The sequence below is a fragment of the Cricetulus griseus genome (assembly GCF_003668045.3).
Source record: "Cricetulus griseus strain 17A/GY chromosome 1 unlocalized genomic scaffold, alternate assembly CriGri-PICRH-1.0 chr1_1, whole genome shotgun sequence".
Lineage (NCBI taxonomy): Eukaryota > Metazoa > Chordata > Mammalia > Rodentia > Cricetidae > Cricetulus > Cricetulus griseus.
Genome location: NW_023276807.1, coordinates 224,422,925 through 224,434,281, shown reverse-complemented (window position 1 = coordinate 224,434,281; position 11,357 = coordinate 224,422,925). Strand labels below are relative to the sequence as shown.

The following is an 11,357-nucleotide window of genomic DNA, read 5'->3' as shown; positions in this document are numbered from 1 at the left end:
ACATGGAAGCAGAATGTTGTATACATGATAAATAAATAAAATCTTTTTAAAAAACAAGATTCCACTATATAAAGTCTCAATCAAATAAAACCAATTTAGATAGCGACTAGGAGAGAATGGTTAGACACCATGTCAGCAGCAACGCTGTGCACTGAAATGACTGTATCTACAGTAGCCATGCCACAAACCTGAAATAGCTGTATCAATTCCACACAAAGAAGACTTTAGATTAGACAAAAAGCTATAGAGAGGGGCATTATATAATGATAGAAATGCCAATTTTCAAAGAATATATCACAATTCTTAACATATATACACCAAAGAAAAGAGTAGTAAAATACGTGAGGCAAAATCTGATAGGACTGCAAAAAAAGAACAGATGAATCCAGTCTGGAGTATGAGTGGAGACCTCAACACCCATCCATCCAGAATGAACAGCTGGAAGAAAGTAAGGACACAGATGACCTCCACAACAGAACAAATCAGCCAGCTGGACCTGACTGACATCTTTAGAATACTTCAAAGTAGAATATGGATTGTTGCCAAGCACACATAGAACACTCACCAAGAAAGACTACGTTTTGTGCTGCAACATGTACAGTAATGAAATTTAAAGAATAAAAATGATAAAATGTGTACTCTAGGATCACAGTGTACTTAAAGTATAACTCAGAAGGAAGGTAGAAGGAAAGAAACTTCTCACACACTTGGAGATTAAATGGCATATTTCTAAATATCACCCAGGTCAACGGAGAGGGTACAACAATGAGAAGGAAAAAAAACTTTAACTAACACAAGAATATTGTGAAAACCTAGATTCTTTCCCTCTAAATTCAGGAGCCAAGCAATAATACTCACTTAGACCATCCCAGTCAATGATACTGGGGAGGCTCAAAAGGAAAGGAAATAGAAAGTACATAATATATAGACTAGGAAAGAAGAAACAAAATTATTGATCAACAAGTGACAGGAAATGAAGGTTGGGGACATGACTCAGTTGCTCAAGTGTTTGCTGAGCAACCATGAGGGTCTATCTAAATCCATTCCTCCAGAACACAGTTTTAAAAGCCAGAGATGATCTGGGTGTAGGAGCACATAACTTTAATTCCAGCATTCAGGAGGCAAAGGCATGGAGATCTCTGTGAGATCTCATGGAGGTCGACATAGGTAAACCCTGTCTCAAATCAAATTTAAAAAGATAATCTCCATGGTTGATAGGTGCTTGCAGTCCTCAGTGCTGTGGAGCCAGAGACTGGCGGGTCCCTTGGGCTTGCTGCTGAATTGGTGATCTCTGGTTTCAGTGAGAGAGGTTGTCTTTGCTAAGGATCCCATTAAACTCTTACTGCTCTAGGGCTGTCTTTAGGAGTCAGCACCATGGCTAAAGACATAATGACTAAAATCGAGAACTATGAGACTGTTCCCCTTTGACAGCTGCTTCCCAAACCAGAAGTAGATCAGGAACTGCTAACAGAACTACCTAGACTTCCTCCACTGTAGGAAGGCAATGGAGCAAATCACAAAGAGGAGTGATGTCTGTGTGAGTGGTACCTACCTGTGAACAAGCTCCATGTCCTGGGCCTCAGCCTGGGAAGACCTTAGAGCAGAAGGCACATTTCCTGAAAAGATCTGGCCCACCTCTGGCCCACCTCTCCTCTGCCTTCAGTCTTTCTTCCCAGATAGTAAAGGAGGACACTGATATGGTGGCTATGCTTGGTTATTAACTTGACTTCATCTGGAATTAACTAAATGCCCAAATGGAGGACACACCTGTGAAAGATTTCTGCTTAATTTGAAGTGGGAAGATGTACCTCTAATCCAGATCTTTGAGGTGGGAAGACACACCTTTAGTCCAGATCTTTAATCCAGACCTAATCTGGGCCATGCCTTCATATGGACATAGAAAAAGGAAGCTTATGTTCTTTATCTGTTTGCTCTTAGCTTACTAGCAAGTCCATTCCTTCACTGGCATTAGAGCCTACTTCTTCAGGATGCCAGCATAACCTGAATACAAGCTGAGACATCCAGCCTCATGGGTTGAGCAATTACTGGGTTCTTGGACTTTCCATTCATAGCCAGTCATCTTCGGAACAGCTGGGCCACAGCATCTCTCTCTCTCTCTCTCTCTCTCTCTCTCTCTCTCTCTCTCTCTCTCTCTCTCTGTGTGTGTGTGTGTGTGTGTGTGTGTCATTCTGTATGTTCTGTTACTCTAGCTAACCCTCACTATGGTACCGGAAGTGGTTCTAGAGCAACAGAAGTATAAGCACAAATTTTTTATGTATTTGAAATATGCTTTCCAATTTGCCAATGCCTGAAGTTCCTGAAGCCTCTCCAGTTTCTGAAGCCTTTCCTGGGAGCTCAGGAGTACTGAAAGCCCACGGTATAGACTATTTCACAAACTTAGGGAGCTAAATGATTCACCAACTGTGCACAGCTATAGATTTGTTGACTCTGTATATAGAACTTTTGACAGTTTAAAGAAAATGATGATGCTGGTCATTTACTCTTAGCATCTCTGGATAAATTGACAAAGAATAGGAATGAGCTCTGTGATACAATTAAACAACTTCTAGCATCACAGACTTCTAGCATTTAGTGATAAAACCGACCGGCTGCAGATGTGTATGGACATAAAGGTTTCTAAGTATGCCCTGGAAGAGAATCTTCTCTGCAGCAGCCACAGAGTTCAAGTTGTGGAAAATCAAACTGAAACCTTCATTATAATGTTGGCTGAATTACAGGAAAAACTCAATTCCTAGCCTTGGAGGGTGTCAGTGGCTAAAGTAAGGACATTAATCAGTAAAGAATGGGATCCTGTGACTTGAAATGGAGGTATGTGGGAGGACGCTATTGAAGCTGAGAACTTTGAATCCTAAGATTCTCAAGGGTTTAACTCACTGGAGGAGTCTCTCTACCCTCAGCTCCACCCCTTGAAACACTCCCTTTTCACTTTTGACTGAGGAAAGTGGTCCTTCATTGTCTGCTAAACCAGCAGTGCCTTTCTCTGAAGCAAATGCCAAGCAATATAGTTCTAATGTCCCTCAGGGCCCACCAATAGTTGTCTCTAGACCTATAACCAGACTCAAGACAAAGCAGACTCCTTCGGGAGGATTAGAAAGTGTAGTCCATGAGAAAGAGTGCTACACCACTAAAGAGCTTAATGAGTTTGCTAATTCATTCAAGCAGAAGTCTGGGAAATATGTGTGGGAATGGATTTTAAGGGTGTGGGATAATGGTGGAAGGAGCTTAAAACTAGATAAGGCTGAGTTTATGATATGGTCCCACTGAGTGGGAGAGTCTAAGTTTAATATGGAAGCTCCCACAGTTTAAAAAAAATGTGTCAAAAGTTTTGTCTAAATAGTTGGCTGAAGTATTTTTCAAAAGATGGCCTACTGAAAAAGAGTTAGAGATGTATGATATCACTTGATTTAGTGTTGATGAAGGGATTTAGAAATTGAGGTAAATTGCACCATGCATTGGTGGCACATGCCTTTAATCCCAGCACTTGGGAGGTGGAGGCGTATGCAGGAGGATCTCTGTGAGTTCGAGGCCAGCCTGGTCTACAGGGCAAATTCCAGGACAGGCTCCAAAAGCACAAAAGAAATACAGAGAAGCCCTGTTTCAAACAAACAAACAAACACACACACACACACAGAAAGAAATTAAGTTAGCAAGAAGTAAGCAAATGAGGTAAATTGCAATGCTAGGGTGGGTATGCTGTGTAAAACCTAATATTCCACAGTGGGAAGGCCCAGAAAACATACCCTTCACTAATCCTATAAAACACAACATAGTGAGGGGGCACCAGCACGTTTGAAGAGTTTTGTTGTCACCCTTTTCTTTGTGCTAGACCTTAGAGTTGGAGATGGTGCTATTCAATTGGGTGAATTAAATGTAATGGATTTAATTGATCCCTGAGGTAGCAGGGACTGAATTACCAAAGGCAAGGTGATTCTAGTTATTGTAATGGTGAGCACAGACAAAGTAATGGCCATGAAAGCCTAGCCTGTAACGGTCAGCATAGACAAGGTGAATTTTAAAGTGGCATAGGTTGTGTGAACTTATAGTACTGACTAATCAATCATAGTGTTACCAGGCATGAGATAGATAAGAATCCTGTAGGGAGACACCCTAGCCCCGCCCTAGGACAGGTACTAGGTGAACCCGGGACTCGCCCATAAGGGCACCTTATTAAAGTCTCTTTATTCAAGAAAACACCAGGGCAAAACACAGGCCAGAGCGAGGTTATAGAACCCAGCAAGCACGGCCAGAACAAAAAGGGGGCTCGGGTCTCCACGAGCCGTCTTTAAGAAGCCTCCCTTATGTCACCTTGGCTTTCTTACACCACGCCCTTATGGGTGAGTCCCGGGTCCACCTGGTACCTGTCCCAGGGCGGGGCTAGGGTGTCTCCCTACAGAATCATACTGAATTTTTGTTTGATCTGTATAAGCAGAAAATTTCTAAAATGAAAGAAAGGCTCCATTGGATCATGATAAAGGGGAGTCATGGTCTGTGAATCAATTTCTAGACTTGAGCCAGTTTGCAGACCCAGAAACCCTTCGATGAAGGGATGGCCAGGTTCCCCTGAGGAAAGACCTTGATAAAATACCTAAGAGTTTTACTGTTAGCATTTCTCCAGTCTTTCCCCAGAGGGACCTACAGCCTTTTACAAGGGTAACTGTACACTGGGGGAAAGGAAATAATCAGACTTTCTGGGGTCTGCTGGATATCAATTCTAATTTAACAGTAATTCTGGGAGATCCCAAGAAACATTGTGGCCTTCCAGTTAAACCAGGGGCTCATGGAGGTCAGGTAATTAATGAGTTTTGGCTGGACCTCACAGTAGGTCCAGTGGGTCCCCAACTCATCCTGTGGTTATTTCCCAAGTCCCAAAAATGTATAATTGGGATAAATAGAATCAAATGTTGGCATTGTTTTCCTAAACTGTGGAGTGAAGTCTATCGTGGTTGGAAAGACTAAATGGAAGCCTTTAGAGTTGCCTCTGTCAAGGAAAATAGTGAAACAAAAAAAGTATTGCATCCCTGGAGAAATCAGAAATTAGTGCCACCATCAAGGACTTGAAAGATGCAGGGGTGGTGATTCCCCAACACATCTCCTTTTAACTCTCCTGTCTGGCCAGTGCAGAAGACAGATGGATCATGGACAATGAGAGTTGACTATTGAAAACTCAGTCAAGTAGTGACTCTGATAGCAGCTGATGTACTAGATGTGTTGTCCTTACTTGAGCCAATTAACACATCTCCTGGTACATGGTACGCAGCTATTGATCTAGCAAATGCCTTTTTCTCAGGACCTATCCATAAGGACCACCAGAAGCAATTTGCTTTCAGTTGGCAAGGCCAACAGTATACCTTCACAGTTTTACCTCAAGGATATAGTAACTCTCCAGCCTGTGTCATAACTTAGAGGGATCTTGATCATCTGTGTCTTCAATGAAATATCATTGCACACTATATTGACTACATTATGCTGATTGGACCAAGTAGGCAGGAGGTAGCAACCACTTTTGACTTGTTGGTAACACATGTGTGCATCAGAGGATGGGAAATAAATCCAAACAGAAATTCAAGGACCTTCTACCTCAGTGAAATTCTTAGGAGTCTAGTGGTGTGGGGCATGCAGAGACAGTCTATCTAAGGTGAAGGATAACTTATTGCACCTGACCTCTCCCATAACCAAGAAAGAAGCACAATGTTTAGTGGGCCTATTTAGATTCTGGGGACAGCACATTGTTCACTTGGGTGTGTTACTCCGGCCCATATACCAAGTGACTTGGAAAGATACTAACTTTGTGTGGGGCCTGGAATAGGAGAAGATTCTTCAACAGGTTCAGACTGCTGAGCAGGCTGCTTGAACCATACTAGGCAGCAGACCCGATAGTACTTGAGTGTGAGTGGCAGACAGGGATGCTGTTTGGAGCCTTTGGCAGGACCCTATTTGTGAATCACAGAAGAGACCTTTGGGATTTTGGAGCAAGGCTCTATCATCATCTGCAGACAACTATTCTCCCTTTGAGAGACAGCTCTTGGCCTGCTATTGAGCCTTAGTGGAAACTGAACATTTGACAATGGGCCACCAAGTTACTATGCGACCTGAACTGCCCATCATGAGCTGGGTGTTATCTGACCCACCAAGTAATAAGGTAGATTATGCACAGCAGCAATCTATTATCAAATGAAAGTGGTATATATGAACTTGGGCCTAAGCAGATCCTAAAGGCACAGGAAAGTTGGAGAAGTTGCCCAAATGCCTATCACTTGTGCTGTCAAGTGTGTACAGCCTCATGGGGTGTGTCCAACGATCAGTTGATTGAGGAAGAGAAGACTAGGGCCTGGTTTACTGATGGTTCTGCACATTATGCCCAGAACTGGACAGCTGCAGCATGACAACTCCTTTCTGGGTCAACCCTGAAAGACACCAGTGAAAGGAAATGTTCACAGTGGGCAGAACATTGGATATTTATTCATTTGGCAGGAGAAATGATCAGATGTGTGTAGGGGACAGTAAGCCACGCCTGGTAGAGGCTGGCTACAGATGTGCCTGACCATGCCTGTCAGGGCGTGGTCAAGGTGAGGTCAGGATGACAAATGATGCAAAGCACATGGGAGCCCCTTCTCTCTGGCCTGGCTGCCTTGCTGCCCCTGGCACGCTCTGGCTTGCGTTTGGCTGGTGTTTATCTGAATGAAGGTATCTTAACCTTACAGACTACTGATCATCTTGTAATAGATGTGCAATTGTTCACTGATTCATGGGCTGTAGCCAATGGATTGGCTGGATGGTCAGGGACTGGAAAGAGCATGATGGGAAAATTGGTTAGAGACATCTGGGGAAGAAGTATGTGGGTAGCTCTTCCCAAATGGATGAAGGATGTGAAGATCCTTGTATCCCGTGTAAATGCTCATCAAAAGATGATTTCAGCTGAGGGAGAGTTCAATAATCAAGTAGACAGGATGAAACGTTTTGCGGACAGTCAACTATTACCCAGCTATTCCTGTCATTGTCCAATAGGCCCATGAACAAAGTGGCCGTGGTGGCAGAGATGGGGGGTATATATGGGCTCAACAACATGGACTTCTGCTCACCAAGAGTGTCTACAGCTGCTGTTGAGTGCCAGATCTGCCAACAGCAGAGCCTAACAGGATTCCAGATATGGCACCATTCCTGGGGATGACCAGCCATCAACTTGGTGGCAGGTTGATTGCATCGAACCACTTCCTCTATGGAGAGGACAATACCTTATCCTTACTGGAGTAGATACTTATTCTGGTTATGGATTTGCCTTTCCTGCATATAATGCTTCTGCCAAAACCACCATCATGGATGCCATGGTATTCCACACAGTACTGCTTCTGACCAGGGACCTCACTCACTCCATAGCCAGAGAATTAACAGTGGGCCCATGACCATGGAACCCACTGATCTTACCATGTTCCCACCATCCTGAAGCAGCTGGCATGATAGAAAGATGGAATGGCCCTTTGAAGTCAATGTTATAATGCCAATTACGTGGCAGCAGCCTGGAGGGCTGGGGCAGGGTCCTCCAGAAGGTGGTATATGCTTTGGAAAAGTGTCTAATATATGATACAGTTTCTCCAATAGCCAGGATCTACAGGTCCAGGAATCAAGCAGGGGAAAAGGAAATAGTTCCACTCACCAATACCCCTAGTGACCCACTATGAAAGTTTTTCTCTCTGTTCCCACAACCTTAAGTTCTGCTGGCCTAGAAGTTTTGCTGGCCAGAGGTGGAAGTGTTCCTGCCAGGAGCCACAACAAATGTTTCACTGAACTAGAAGCTGAGATTTTCCCCTGGTCACTTTGGGCTTCTACTGCCCTTAAACCAACAGGCTAAGAAAGGAATAACAGTGTTAGGAGGAATGATAATTCTCAGGGGGAAATTGGATTGCTTCACAACAATGGAGGTAAGAAGGATTATAGGGAATCTATAGGGCCCTATAGGGCATCTCTTGATACTAACATGCCCTGTGATTAAAGTCAATAGGAAACTACAACAGTCTAATCCAGGCAGGGTGACAAAGGTATGAGTCACTCCTCCTGGAAAAGAGCCAAGACCTGCTGAGGTTCTTTCTGAGAATGGAGGAAATACGCAATGGGAAATAGAGGAAGGTAATTATAACACCAGCTAAGACCATGTGACCAGTTGCAAAAGAGGAGGTTTACAATTGACATGAGTGTTTCCGTTATATTTTGTTAAGAATGTGTTTGTTCAGACATTTGTGTTCTCTTTCTTCAATTTCTTTATCATGAGATGAAACATCATTCACAAGAATATCAATGGTTATCATATTTTAAGTTTGAGATACTAAAAGAATGTCCCTCAAGGGACATCACTGCCTATTCTAAAATTATAATGCATTTGTGGTTGTACAAGGGATAGTTACATCAAGTTAGGGGTAAAGTATGACCTGGTTAAATATATAATGCATTTGCAATTCTTTGTGGGATAGTTATATTATGGTTAGGCATTCTTATCATATGGTTATTATTTTTATTTGGAAATTAATCATGACCTAAGAAGATATGATTGTGTGCCAAGTTGACAAGGGGTGGACTTATTGTGGCTATTCTTGGTTGTCAACTTAACTATATCTGGAATTAATTAAAACCCCCAAACAGAGGGCATACCTATGAAGGGATTTCTGCTTAATTTGAAGAGGTTAAAATCTACTGCTAATCTGGATCTTTGAGGTGGGAAGACACACCTTTAATCCAGATCTTTAATTTAGATATAACATGGGCCATACCTCTGCTAGAAGCCTATAGAAGGACATTGAAAAAGGAAGCTTTTGCTTTGCTTGCTCTCACTTGCTAGCAAGTCCATTCCTTCACTGACCTTAGAGTCTACTTCTTCAGGATTCCAGCATATACTGAAGACCAGCTGAGACATCCAGCCTAATGGACTGAGCAACTAACTCCTGAATTCTTGGACTTTCCATTCATAGCCAACCATTGTTGGATTAGCTGGACTACAACCTGTTAAATCATTAGAATAAATCCCATATATATATGCATGTGCAATATATATACACATATATTCATTCTATAATTCTGTTACTCTAGAGAACCCATAGTAATACACCTGGTTCCTACTCCAGGGCCTTGAAAATTATGATGAAACTACTAATAAAAATTAACTGGAAAAGTTAGGGGGAAATTGGGTAGAGAGCTATTGAAGAAGATATCCACTGTTAACCTTTGGCCTCATAAGTATGCCTACACAAAGGCATACAAGCCTTCACATGTATACATAGGAAAAGTGCACACACATACACACAAAGAAAACTGCAAGAATCATCATCATCAGTGCAAAACTGGCACCAGTAATGGGTTATAGCAAAGTTTCAGGATACAATGTTTATAAAAAAAAGAACCAGTAATCACTCATATAACAATGATTCCATAATCATTTCTCTTCCTTTAAAAAATAGAATATGTTTTAATTATTCTTTGACAATTTCTCGAATGTTAGCAATGCATCTTGATCATGTGTACCCCAACTCCTTCTTCCTCTTTCTTCTCCCTCGAGACCCTCTCAACACACCCCTCCATGCTTAATGTCCTCTCCGTTTTTGGTTACTAACCCATCGAGCCCACTTAGTATTACCTGTTGGAATGCTGACTTGATCTTGTGCAGGCAGTTACAGCTGCAAGGAGCTCATGGATGCAATGGCCATGTCATGCCCCAGAGACAGCATTTCACAGCACTCCTCATTCTCTGGGTCTTACATTCTTTCCACCTCTCTGTGTATAGAAACCACCCAGACAATGTTAGATACGTAAGCAGAATGCATCCAGGGCCAGTAGCCACCCCAAGTATTTAGCTTCCTAATAATGCTCACAGAGAGCTGTTGATTATTTTTTATTTGTTTGTTATTGGTAGTTGTCTTGTATATGTGTGTCTGTGGGTACATGTGAATATGTGGTTGTGTGTAATGTTACATGTTTGTTCACATGTATTGAGGTCAGAGGACAATTGTGGTGTTGTTTCTCGGAAGCAATTCACCTTGGGGTTTGATTTTGTTTTTGAGATAGGGTCTCTCATAAGCTCAGAGCTTGCTAAGTTGCCAAAGCTACCAATAAGCCCTGGTGTTTACATGTTTCTGTCTCCATGGTGATAAGATGGTAAGCCTGTACACTATACCTGTTTTTTGTTTTTGTTTTTGTTTTTGTTTTTGTTTTTATGTGAGTTTTGGGGCTCAAACCCAGATTATCATGCTTGCATGGCACCCACTCTACCAATTGGGCCTTCTCTACATTCCCTACAAAAGTTGTTTTACTTTGGTCTTTTTAGATTTATTTACTTTATGTGTCTGACTGTTTTGCCTACATGTGTGTATGTGCAACTCATGAATGCCTGGTACCCTTGAAGATTAGAAGAGGATATCAGATCCCATGGAACTTGAATTATGGATGGTAGTAGCCACCAGATGGGTACTGGGAACTGATTCCAGGTCCTCTGCAAGAGCAACAAGTGCTTTTAAACTCAGACCCAACTACTTTGCCCTCTTTGTTTGGTTTTTAACTTATTAAGATGAACTGATGGTTTCTAAGTCCCTTACACTAAAGAATGATTTGAAAGAGAGGAGGGGAAGGGAAGATACTGATCTTTTATTATTATAATTATCAATGATAAATTATTTTAAATTGTGTGTGTATGTGTGCATAGGCATGGTTGTCTATATGGGCACAAGCATGCCACAATGTCATATGGAGGCCAGAGGACAACCTCTGGTGTTGACTTTACCTTCTACCTTGTTTGAGTTGGCCGTCTGGCTTTATGTGGGAATTTGAACTCAGTTCCTCATGCTTGTGTGGCAAATGCTTTTACACCAGCTTACCTCTCCAGCCTGATTCTGAGATTTTAAATGAATAAGCTGGACAGTCAGCTTCCCAAATGACTGCTGTGTCATTCTGAATAAAAGAAGCAAGACATTTCTTCCATATAAGATTTTTCTAACTGTTCAAGATAAAGACAATTAAATCTAGAGTCATTTAGCTCAAAATGACTGAGGAACAAATTATCCATTCATATAAATAAAGGATACAAGTGTTGTGTCAACATATTATACCTAAATAGTCTTAATGCTATAAATTATAGGCTTTGATAAATTTTTAAACTAATCATTTAATTAAACTCATCCATGCAAAGCTAGTCAGAGAGACACACATGAACAGAGATTTAGAAACCAGTGTGACATCTAATACACGGTGGAGAGGTATACAGGGTTATGGGGAGATAAACATAGAGCAAAAAACACAGGAGATGGCAGATCAAGGGTAGAAAAGCTCCCACAATACCATTATATTCTCACACCCGAACA

The 11,357-nt window shown here is 41.9% G+C and overlaps 1 pseudogene; it reads left to right on the top strand.

Moving 5' to 3' along the window:
- Positions 1 to 1,374: 1,374 nt before the first annotated feature.
- LOC118239707 lies at positions 1,375 to 1,696 on the top strand (annotated as a pseudogene).
- The last annotated feature ends 9,661 nt before the right edge of the window (positions 1,697 to 11,357 follow it).